The sequence below is a fragment of the Triticum urartu genome, chromosome 2, assembly GCF_003073215.2.
Source record: "Triticum urartu cultivar G1812 chromosome 2, Tu2.1, whole genome shotgun sequence".
NCBI classification, from domain to species: Eukaryota; Viridiplantae; Streptophyta; class Magnoliopsida; order Poales; family Poaceae; genus Triticum; species Triticum urartu.
Genome location: NC_053023.1, coordinates 519,170,084 through 519,179,802, shown reverse-complemented (window position 1 = coordinate 519,179,802; position 9,719 = coordinate 519,170,084). Strand labels below are relative to the sequence as shown.

At 52.1% G+C, this 9,719-nt stretch overlaps 1 long non-coding RNA gene across 1 annotated transcript; it reads left to right on the top strand.

Moving 5' to 3' along the window:
- Positions 1 to 1,226: 1,226 nt before the first annotated feature.
- LOC125541750 lies at positions 1,227 to 3,679 on the top strand. The gene is made up of 2 exons (XR_007297640.1): positions 1,227 to 2,335; positions 2,419 to 3,679. It is a non-coding gene; the product is annotated as an uncharacterized LOC125541750 (long non-coding RNA).
- The last annotated feature ends 6,040 nt before the right edge of the window (positions 3,680 to 9,719 follow it).

Here is a 9,719-nt window from a genome sequence, read left to right as displayed (position 1 = left end):
TCCAAGATCATGGCAAATAGATTTTGCTTTTCTTCATCTTTGTACTGCCTTCTCTTTTTCTTGCCTTCATTTGCAAATAAGTGGCATCATACATTTATTACATTGCTAACTATATGAACAATCATGCAGGAACCAGTACATGTATGCATGAAGCAGTACAAGCATGCATGATCCAGTATACATGACCACTATAAGCATGCATGAACCAGTATCCATGAACCAGCACACATGCATGCATGAACCAGTACATGCATGAATGATCCAGAATCCATGAAGCAGTACGCATGTATGCGATCAGTGCAAGCATGCATGATCCACAATGCATAGCACACATGTATGCATGAACCAGTACAAGCATGCATACCAGCTGGAGCTGGATGTCCCTCGTCGTTTCCTTCAAAATTTTCAGCATCAACTCCGGCGTCGACTACATCAAGTTCAACATTCAAGTCAATGCCAAGCATGCCATGTCCGCCGTCGTCGCCGCCGCTGCCGCCGCCGGACTCCACATTCAAGTCAATGCCAGTATCGACATGAACGGAAGGTTGGCCGAGGCCGGCGTCACCGAGTGGAGGTTGGCTAGCCTGCCACCTAACAGTTGGTGATCTTCCAGTGAGTCCCAACCTCGTTCGTCCGCGTCCGCTCTGGTCATGACCGCGTCCACGGCTGGCGTCTCCGCGTCCACGGCCGGCATCTCCATGGCCGGCGCCTCCGCATCCACGGCCGGCGCCTCCGCGGCCGGCGCCTACGCGTCCACGGCTGGCGTCTCTGCGGCCGGCGCCTCCGCGTCCACGGCCATGACCGCGTCCAGGGCCAGGCTCAGCTTCAGCATACACATGCTCGTGAGGTTCGTCCTCTGGCAAAATAAATCAACAAACCAAGGTGGTGAGCAAATGATCAGCAAGAAGACGAGAGCACCAACAAAAATATGAACCTCGGCAGGGAGAGAGGACGTACCTTCATCCGAGACAATCAGCTCCAGATCGTAGTCTAGCTCTCCGGCAAGACCGCCGTAGTCTTCTTGGACATCTTCCCAGTTGATCTGGTTGTTTAAATCTAACTGTGCCATTGCAGGGTGAAGAACTAGAGAGAAATGAGATGCAGAGAGAAAAATGGTGTACTAGTACACTCTTGGTCCCGTCCTAGAGAGCTGATTCAAATTTGAAAAGGTTGAGCGGGCGTGGGTGGGGCTGGCCACGCAGACGTGGACGCGGGAATGCGCTGAACTTTCCCTCCAATTTCTCTCCGTGGCGGGATTACACGTGGCTGAGGTGATGTGCACATGGGGCTGGACAGAGTTAGTGGAGGGGTATATTAGACCAAAGTACATGTGCCAGCTCATTCATTGGTATTGCCGCTGGAAACTATACGCACTATAAAACGGAATGGAGGGAGTAGTAGCCGGCTCACAGTTATGCCACGGTAACATCAGTAACACATCCCTTTTACATTTCTCTTTTCTTCAGCTGGTATCCCTGTCTATTCTTTAACCAACAGGGGAGCGTATAGGAGCAGATCACCAGGGCCTGCAGCCTTCCAGGGCGGTTTGTCGCAGCAGCTCAAAGTAGCAATTTAAGGCGGACCGGAGCGGCATCTTTGCGCATGAAGGTGGAGCCACTTAACAGAGGCGAAGCGCGTGCGGGGGCAGCTCAAAGCGAGGCGAGGCCAAGCACGCTGCAGGCGGCTCGCGGTCGGCTTGCCGGTTCACGGCCGCGGGTCGACGGTGGCGTCTAGAGGAAGCTCGGACTTTGAGCGGAGGCGAGGCACAACAGCTCGACGTCAGCGGCACACCTACGGCGGGTTACGGGCGTGGCAGCCGGTCAAGTCCGCATCGGCGTGGCGGCTCAAAGCGAGTCGGGTCACAGCTGCGGGAGTGACACCGGTGCAGGCTGCAGCCCACGGGCAAGGGCGGCCCGAAGCCTGCTCCGGCAGGGGCCACGGCGGCTCTTAGCCATTGGGTGAGGCTGGAACGAGGCTCCAACGGGCAACGGCTCAAGGCAGAAGCCGGGTTGGTGGTAAGCGAGGCCGATTCCTTCAGTGACTCAGAGAGAGTGCGCCGGCTACGCTGCAGATTCCGAAGTACACCGGCGGCGGATTGGAGAAGCACCGGCGGGTTGAGGGCTGAAGCGTGGCAACTCAACAGGCGCGGGCGCCGGTAGGCACGGCGGATTAGATCAGCGGCGGTTCGATGCCGCTCCAGCAAGGACGGCGCAAGGCGGGTATAAACAGCTTGAAGGCGGCGCTTGATGCCAGCCGCAGGGGCGGAGACCAGCGGACCGGTCGTGATGCGATGGAGGACCACGACGGGTTGATGAGTCTGGAAAATCCATAACAAGTATGTTCTGTGTATCTGTTGAAAATGAAGTTTGCATCTCTTCGGCAATCACTTGATTTGACGCGGAGGATGTAAATATGCAGGATTCCCCGCATCAGGAGTAAGTAAAATCCGGTTCACGGGGCGCAGGTCGTACGAGAGGAGCCGAGGACGGCCGGGTTGCAGCAAGGGCTCCGGCGGGGCGGTTCAGGGGCTGCGCAAGGGCGGCTCGACACCCGACAGCGGAGCGACGCGCTGGCGGCCCAGCGGCGAAGGCATGCTAGTGACAGCGGCTCGGAGCGATGCACTGGTGGCTCGGCAGCGACGGCTTTGATGGCGGACCCGGCGGCGGAGGCAGAGCGACACCAGGCAGCTTGCAGGAGCGGAAGCTCAAGACCGGGGCAAAGCTGCGGCCTTACGGCTGTTTGAGGTGGAGACGGCAGCTCGGAGTTGCGGTTGGAGGCGCGGCGGCTTGGCCAGGTGGTGTTGACGGTCGGAGCCAGCCACAACGGTTTCACAGCAGAGGCCAGCAGAACGGCTCGAGGCGGAGGCATCTTGGAGGTTCATGCCGAGCCCGCGGCGGTGACTTGGCAACGCGGAGATAGAGTCGGCCACTGAGGCGGCTTGAAGCCAAGTCAGAAGCAGAGCTCTTGGACGACTCGGATCAGGTGCAGCGAGCGACACCAAGGCGGATTCGGGAGAGAAGACGAGGTCAGTCACGGAGGCAACGCTCGAATCCGTAGTCGAGGTGGTGGAAAAAAGAGGCGCGGCCGTCCATGGAGTTGACCCGGCGAGGCGGAGGCAGGCCTGCTCTAGTACTCTACATCGGGAGCGCTTTGGAAACGGCTGAAGGTGAAGATGGCAGAGGCCGGTTTACAAGCGGAGGCGACCGCAGCTCGGAGTAGTCGAGCGCAACCGCAGTGGAGACGGGCAGCCGCTGGAGAGACGGCCAGCGGCAGGAGGCGTCCCAGAGGCAGACCGCGGCGATGACTCGGACTGACGCGAAGCACCGGTTCCATCAAGCGAGGTGGCCAGTTGTTCCTCGGCGAGGCGGAGATCCGATGCGAGGAGCCGGCTCTGGGCGACGAGGCGGAGCCACGCTTCGATTGACAAAATCCACGTCCACCTCCTCCAGTTTTTTTAGAAGTACGTCAGCACCTGGTTGATTTGATTTTTCCTCCTAGAATTCTGTTCCTTTGGTTGGTGTACCCAAAAAATCTTTCCAGCACCTTCACGTAAGTACCAAGTCAGCCACTAGTACGTAGTAGTATCAGTACTTAATACTGACCCGATTTGATGGTATATACAATGTGTAATGATAGTAGCAGGGTAGCAGCTTTGGAACATTGAAGCGAATCTTGAGTCCGGCTCGGTCTTCCCGGTCCGCACCGGCGGAAATTGTATTTACTCGGACTGGCGGATCGACAGATTGTGTGGCGGCGCACACGGAACCCTAATTTCTTTGACCCAAAACCTCGTAGGCAGGTTATCCTACGCGATTCTTCCTCGCCGGTTCTTCATCCGGCTAATCACGAACTTATTGATCCCTGAGAGAAAATCCCTCCAAAAACATAACACCATCATACGCGAGCCCCACGGTGGGCGCCAACTGTCGTGGAATTAACACGTCAGATGTCCTTAGTGTGAGGACTTAGTCGCGAGGCTAACGCATCTATGTGGTAGCTTGAGAGGGGTTGAGCGGAATCGAGAGATGCAACACAAGACAAGGGTTTAGACAGCTTCGGGCCCCGGAAAACATCATCCGGTAACAACCCTACATGTTGTTTGAGGCTAGATCTCATTATCATCACGAGGGAGTCGCCGTAAACCGGCTCTCCTCTAGTTGTGTCTAGCCGTAGAGATTGTTTCTTCTTGCTTGTCCCCCTTTGAGGAGCCCTGCCCCTCCTTATATATGTTGAAGGGGCGGGTTACATGTGGAGTCCAACTCGGACTTTAACTTAAACTATTTTGACTTCCTTTCTTGGGCTTCTTAACGTCTGCCGGTTTAACATTGTCTGCCGGTTTAACATTGTTTGCCGGTTTAACATTGTCTGCCGGTTTAACATTGTCTTAGCCATCTGTCTTGACTCTCTATCTTAACTCTCCGCCGGTTTACCAAGTCCCGGCCGGTTTACAACTCCAGCCGGGTCATACCGCGGGGTATATCCCCGACAAGAGTCATGGGTTAAAAGTTATGAGATGGCAATGGAGATGCTGGATGTGGATGAAGCGGTGTGTGCTAAATACTTCATCGTTGTTAGAGGGGACAGCTCGTACTTGGTTAAAGAGCTTACCAGCTAACTCTGTCGGATCATGGGCCGAGTTAAAACATTGGTTTATCAGGAATTTTAAAGATACTTGTAAGCAGCCTATGTCGATTGTGGACCTGGCCGCTTGTGTTCAAGAGGACGGGGAGTCTACAACCCATTGGGTGAAGCGAGTCTCAGCTATTCTGCATTCGTCGGATCGCATCAACGCGGATACATCAGTGTTAACATTGGAGGGCAATTGCCGGTTTCTACCAATTAAACTGAAGTTAGGAAGGCTCAACCGTCACTGCAATGACATGTCAACGCTTATGGCCGCTTTGGTTAAATATGCCGATTCAGATAGTACCAAAGACCCTGACTCAGAGGAGGACAAACCGGGGAAAGGGAAGAAGAACGGCAACACCAAGGGACAGCAGCATAACCCGGCAGGTCATGGGAACAATGGTAAGCGCAAAGCAGACAATAGTTTGGATTCTGGGGCTAACACCAATGCTCAGAATAACGGTCAGCGTTGTAAGGGCAAACAGCCCCAGAAGGGCGGAGGGTCAGGCCCCAATCTGGAGCGCCTGCTAAATCAACCTTGTCCAAAGCATGGGTTGAAGGAGAGGCCAGCTTCACATCTTTGGAAGGATTGTTACATCATGCGAGAGTTCAAGAACTCCAATATGTTTCAATATGACAATGGCCCGCCCGGCGGTTCAGGAGGTGGTTTTCATGGGCCGGGTTATGGAGGTGGCAGCTCCGGTTCAGGATTCCAAGGCAATCAAACCGGACATGGCCATCAAAGGAACCAGAGCAATCAAGGAGGTTATAACCATCAGGGGAATCAGCAGCAGCAGCAGTGGGGTTATCAGAGCAATCTGAAGCAGTTGAATAGCGGGCAGTATCATGTCTTTACCACTAGCTTGTGTAAACGCGATCAGAAGCTTCACAAGAGGGCCGTAAACTCTATTGAACCGGCAATGCCTCAGTATCTGCGCTGGTCTGAGCAGCCCATTTTATGGAGTCGAGAGGATCACCCACCCCGGGTCGATAATCCGGGTCATCTGGCCGTAGTGGTGGCACCTCAAGTTGGGGGGTATAAGTTCACCAAGGTGCTTATGGATGGGGGAAGCAGTATCAATATCCTTTACTATGATACCTTCCGCCGTATGGGGTTGACAGATAAGAATCTTAAACCATCAAACACTGTTTTTCATGGTGTGGTGCCTAGTAAGTCTGTGTATCCAGTGGGCAAAATAGCTCTAGAGGTGGCTTTTGGAGATGATCATGACTCAAGGTCAGAAACATTGACTTTTGAGGTGGTGAAAATCAAGAGTCCGTATCACGCCCTGTTTGAACGACCGGCTTATGCCAAGTTCATGGCGAGGCCGTGTTATGTTTATTTGCAGCTTAAGATGCCAGGTCATAAGGGGACTGTCGGGGATATACCCCATGGCGTAAACCGGCCGGAAGTATAACCCGGCCGGATTAGGCGTTTCATTGGTAAACCGCCAGAGGATTGGCGGTTTACATGTCTGGTGGTTCACTGGTATGACGATTCACGAGCCTGAAGATTCATTGGTGACCCGACGCGTATTCCAGATGCATGACAAGGCCCAAGGACCAGCAGGCCAGTTTAGGTTAATGGTGGGCCGGTTTAAGAGGAAAGGCATGAGGAACATTTATCTTACAAGGAGTTAATACCTGGACTTGTATCCGGTTTGTATTAGAGATAGACTAGTCCTAATCTTAAGGAGGGGCAGGGCTCCCCAAAAGGGGACAAGATTCACAAGTTCCACAAGTTGGACAAGTTAGGTTTAGACAATAGCTCTCGAGATAGAGCACTCTTGTAACCGTGATCATCATCATCAATATCAATGAAGCAGGATGTAGACTTTTACCTCCATCGTGAGGGGCCAAACCTGGGTAAAACATCGCGTCTCTCGTCCCACTCAACCCCTCTCAAGCTACCACATAGATGCGCTGGCCTCGCGATAAGTCCTGACACTAAGGACATCTGCCGTGACAATTCCACGACAGTTGGCGCCCACCGTGGGGCCTGCACACGGTGGTGTTGAGTTTTTGAAGGGATTTTATCTAGGGTTCGAGAAGTTCGCTTTTGACCGGATGAAGAAGAGCCGGCTTGAGGCAATCATACGGGATAACTATGGCTGGTAATACGACAGAAGGGAGAAAGATCCGTCTAAACCGCCTGGTTGCAAGTTTCACCGAGGTAAAACAAGATTTCTCAGCTACCGCTAAGCAGAAGAAGTAACACTGAGCTGTATTGGAGTTGGATTCGGTCCCACGCCCGTATTGAGTATTCAAGCTGGACGATGCATACCGGATTGATAAAAAGGGACGGGCGTTTTGTCGCGAGCGATCGGTCTAAACCGATTGATTTGACAACGACCAGGAGGCTTCGATCTGGATAATACTAGCAATTATATCAGCGATGACCAAAGTGGCTGGGTATAGACAGCGACAGCTAAAAGTAATGAGCAGCGGCAACGAATCTGCTATTATTGCTATCGCCTACGACAAAAAATAAACTACAGCAGCAGACGCCCAAGGCACCCAGATAAAAACATGTTCGAGGCATGTGCCCGCTAGCCCCGTTTGATGGTGCACGCACATGCAGTGGTAATCTGAAGAAGTCAAAGGCCGAAAGAAAAGGAGAATAAGGAAAGGACTATTACTAGTACGGGAGGTCTAGTACTAGTACTATTCATCAAATGAATTAGCATAGGGCCCAAAGTCTCACAAGGATGTGATATCAAAGGATCGTCGGCCACGTACCTCCAGATAAATGTCAGAACTAATGAGGACATGCGACAGCCTTTGCGAAAAAAGGAGTAGCTACCACCTGAAGCCGTCCTCTGCTCCAAGTCGCCGAAGTCACGGGCAGGCCGCGTTTCCGCTGACCTCACCATGGCGTTTCACCGCTACGCCTGCCGGCTTGCCTACCTCTTCTGCCGCGCTTCACTCCCAAATTTTTATATGGATCATCTGCCATACGAACAAATCAGGTGCTATTTTTCTAAACTTTTACTGGTATAATTAAGTATCATCCAAAGCTTTTTTCACGGTATGCTATGCTATACACAAGTCAATGGACTCATGGCCAAGGTATGATCCGGTCCTCGTGCACCGGCGTCGGAGGCAACATATACATCTGCACCGCCCGTGCCGGGCGTTTAAAGACCTGGAGAATAACCCGGAGGGTTTCTGCTTGAACCGCCGGGACCATATTGAGTCGTCGAACAGATCATCCGTTGTCCGAACAAAAAACATCAGGTGATATCCATCTAAATCTAGTTTCTTGGTATATATTGTTTTTATCAAGGGAACAATTACTTTGGACCGGATATTATGATATGCAGGACAATTATTCATTATAAAACATGGTTTATACCATGGGTACGGAGTACGCGCTGGCAACGTCCTGCCCGGTGGTCGTCCGTGCCACATTACACGGTGAATGGACGCGTACAAGCTGCCGCCCATACAGCCCGGTCTACATCAATTAGCCGGGACTGTGCCTGTGATTGACTCACGCGTCTGCACCAGCTTACAACTCCACGAACGACTCACCCGTCCGCTCTCGCGGCCGGTTCACGCGTGCACGCCGGTTTACAACGCCGCAGCCGATTCTCCCGTCCGCACCGGCGTACAATGCCGCGGCCGACTTACCTGTCTGAGCCGCCTCTGATGCTGCGGTCGTCTTTTTTGTCCGTCTCTCGCGGCCTGGTCTACATCAACATACCGGGCCACACTTGTCTAGATGAACTGTTTATTGACTATGAGCAAGTCACTACTTGGGAAGCCCGGTTTTCTTCCAACAAATTGGAGGTAAATTATCATATATTATCAGCCGCCGTCTGCACTGGATGGTTCAATGGGTAGGCGCACAAGTCGCCGCCACTATAGTTTGGTTAACTTCAAATCGCCAGTTGGAAGGAACCATTGGCCGAGTTGCTGACACGGCTCATACGTGACCATTTATAACCCGCCACAGTCACCTCAACCTTCTGTGCATTCACACCATGCTATCAGCGCCAATGATATACAAGTTATGCCGGTTTATATCATGGTCAAATATGGAGAGTGTCAAGCCAACTCCTCGAGTCACCTTTGAGACTCGGGGGCTACGATGACATGACTCAGCAAATCTTGCCAGTTTCGGCCGGTTTAAGAACCCAGGACGATGGAGGGAAAGATAACCTAGTCCTGGAGGCTACTGTTATATTGATGAAAATTTAAAGGCCGTCAGAAAATTTCCGGTTTAGAAAGTATATGACAGTTACAAAACCCCGGCTCAATGAAGAAGATCCGGGTCATAAGAAAGGATTCCGTTTTAAAATCCGGCTCAAGGGAAGTCAGTCTGACTGAAGCTCTCAAATATCCGGTTTACAGTCCGGTTCAAGGGAAATCTGTTCTCCCACAAAGCTCTGAAGTGCTCAAATCCGGTTTAACAATGTCCGGTTCAAAAAGGAATTAACTTCTCGCAAGTTCGAGTTTAAAGGCCGTCAGAAAATTTTCTGGTTGAAAATGAAGATTCCGGTTTAAAATACGGTTCAAGGGAAAGATGTCTCCCACAAAGCTTTGAAGCTATCAATATCCGGTTCAAAATCCCGGTTCAAGAAGAATTTATCTCTTGCAAAAAGTTAAAAGTTGCCGAAGAGGACTTACTGCCATGATGTGCGGTTCAAACATGGGTATCCCGCCTTATTGGCCTATCATATTATTGATCACTTGGGGCTTGGTCGTATCCGAACCATAGCTACACCTCTAGATCGGCGCAATGCCACAGTATCACTTGGGGGCTTGGTCGTGTCCGAACCATAGCAACACCTTTTGCTAGGCGTAAAGCCACAGCATCACTTGGGGACTTGTGGTCACGTCTGAACCATATTCACGCCTCTTGATCGGCCTAGTGCCACAGAATCACTTGGGGGCTTTGGTCGAACCCGAACCATCGCTACACCTCTTGATCGGCGTAATGCCAATGCATCACTTGGGGACTTGTGGTCACGTCTGAACCATAGTCATGCCTCTTGATCGGCCTAAGGCCACATAATCACTTGGGGGCTTGGTCGAACCAGAACCATTGCCACGCCTTTTGATCGGCATAATGCCATTGTTTCATTTGG